General features: G+C 41.3%; 1 protein-coding gene and 1 pseudogene across 4 annotated transcripts in view; both read right to left on the minus strand.

Moving 5' to 3' along the window:
- IKZF2 (IKAROS family zinc finger 2 (Helios)) overlaps positions 1–2,471 on the minus strand; it is a 187,643-nt gene that overhangs the window by 28,853 nt on the left and 156,319 nt on the right. The gene's annotated exons all lie outside the window — the stretch shown is intronic.
- Positions 210–1,944, minus strand: LOC102817022 (annotated as a pseudogene).

Genomic DNA, 2,471 nt, shown 5'->3' on the forward strand with positions numbered 1-2,471 from the left:
TGTAGGCATGGACAATGACAGCAGTAAACCATTACATATTGTCAACTGAAACCAGTAACTGATGGTTATAAGTGATTTTATTAAAATACCAGCCAGCCTTTTCTTCAGACATTCACATTTTCTTCTCTTTAAATGACTTTTCTGACATTATTGGTGAGGAATACTGCCTTCAGTTTCCTGCCACAGTTCATTGATATAATGGTAAAGCACTATTCTAGGAAGTAGATCATGCCACCTCCCATACCTCCCATACCACCTCCCATTCCACCCATTCCGCCCATGCCAGGGTCCTTCTCTTCTTTGGGAATTTCTGTGACTACAACTTCTGCTGTGGTTAACAGGGAGGCCACTCCAGCAGTATCCAATAAAGCAGTTCTTACAACCTCGGTTGGCTCAATTATGCCGTTTCCTACCATAACTCACAAAATCTCCAAGCATAGCATCATGACCAACTTCTGAGGAACTCTGCATAATTTTCTCAACTATCAACAATCCTTAAACACTTACATTCTTAGCAATAGTCATTGCAGGAATTTTGAGTGTTCTTTTAATAATTTCTATGCCATTTTTTTGATCTTCATTTACTAGAGATAGTGAGTCTAAGGCTGGAATGCATTGGAGTAGAGCACAACCATCTCTAAGAACAATGCCCTCTTCAACAGCAGCTCATGTTGCATTGAGGGCATCTGTAACTCTGTCTTTCTTTTCATTCACTTCCACATTACTTGTCCCACCAACTTGTAGCACAGCTACTCCATCTGAAAATTTTGCCAGTCGTTCATTCAGCTTTCCCTTTTCATATTCACTAGTTGTGATGTCTAACTGCTCAATGATGTATTGAATATGTTTTTCAATTTGAGCCTTGTCACCTTTTCCTTTCATGAGCATGGTATCATCTTTAGTTACAATGACCTCTCCAACTTTCCCTAAGTCATGAGCCTGAACATCTTCAAGGTTCCGTGTTAATCCCTCTTCTCCAAATACCATGCCACCAGAGGCAATAGCCATGTCTTTAAGCTGGTTCTTTCTATTGTCACCAAAACCAGGAGCTTTGACGGCTACAACTTGAAGGCCAACTTTTAGCCTAATCAAAATGAAAGTACTAAGAGGTTCTCCATCAACATATTCAGCAATTATGACCAAAGGCTTACGGTGAGCATTGGCAATTTCAAGAGCAGGTACAATAGACTGGACACTAGAAAATTTCTTTTCACTGAATAGAACATAGGCATCCTGGAATTCACATTTTTGACCTTTTGATGTATTAATAGAGTATGGGGAAATATAACCTCTTCATGCCTCCAATAATTTCTAACTCATCATTCAAGGTTTTTCCATCCTTTACTTTGATGACACCTTTTCTTCCAACCATTTTCATGGCATCAGAAACGATGGTGCCAATTTCTTTGTCTCCATTTGCAGAAATTGTAGTAACCTGTGCAATTTCTTCAGGAGTTGTCACAGGTTTAGACTACTTCTTAAATTCAGCAATTACAGCATCAACAGATAACATTACATCTCTCCTGATTTCCACTGGATTAGCATCTTTGCTAATCGTCTCAAAACCTTCCTTGGCAATAAAGCATGCCAATACAGTACCAGTGGTGGTGCCATCCTCAGCCTCTTCATTTTTGTTGTTGGCAACATTCTGAACAAGTTTGGCCCCAATATTTTTGTATTTATCCTTTAAGTCAATTAACTTAGCAACAAGCATACGATCTTTTGTTAATTTGCGGCTTCCCCAACTCTGCTTAATAATCACTGTTCTTCCCTTTGGTCCCTTAGTAACCGCTACAATGTCGGCTAGAAGGTCTACACCTTGGAGCATTAGGGCTCACGCACCTGCACCAAATTTTACATCTTTGGAATAAGCCCAAGTAAGCTGGAAACCAGTGCCCTGGACACTGGCCTTATCTGTTTAAGGACTGCAGATAACCGGAACATTTCTGCAGGGTGGCGGGCTGACAGGCTTGCGAGTGCGCGGACAGGAAGGCTGTCAGCGGTGAGTGAGGGGCCATAGGGAATAAGTATAGGCAAAAGATTCAATCATGATGTAAACCTTTCCTGAATTTAACCACAAAGTATCCCTTATTCTGTTAGAACAACTGCCTTCTTTTGGTCCTTGTACAAGATCACCATGCACAAAATGAAGTGTTCTGAAATTACCAGTTTTTGCAATATTGTCTTGTTGTTGTTGTTAGGTGCCATCGAGTCAGTACCAACCCACAGTGACCTTATGCACAGCAGAACGAAACACTGCCCGATCCTGGGCCAACCTCAGTACTATTGCCATGATTGAGTCCATCGATGCTGCCACTTAGGCAATCCATCTCATTGAGTGTCTTCCTCTTTTTCTCTGACCCTCTACCTTACCAAGAATGATCTCCTTCTCTAGCAACTGGTCCCTCCTGACAATATGTCCAAAGTATGAGAGACGAAGTTTGGCCATCTTGGCCTCTAAAGAGCACTCT

The sequence above is a fragment of the Chrysochloris asiatica genome, unplaced genomic scaffold, assembly GCF_000296735.1.
Source record: "Chrysochloris asiatica unplaced genomic scaffold, ChrAsi1.0 scaffold00110, whole genome shotgun sequence".
In the NCBI taxonomy this organism is placed as follows: domain Eukaryota; kingdom Metazoa; phylum Chordata; class Mammalia; order Afrosoricida; family Chrysochloridae; genus Chrysochloris; species Chrysochloris asiatica.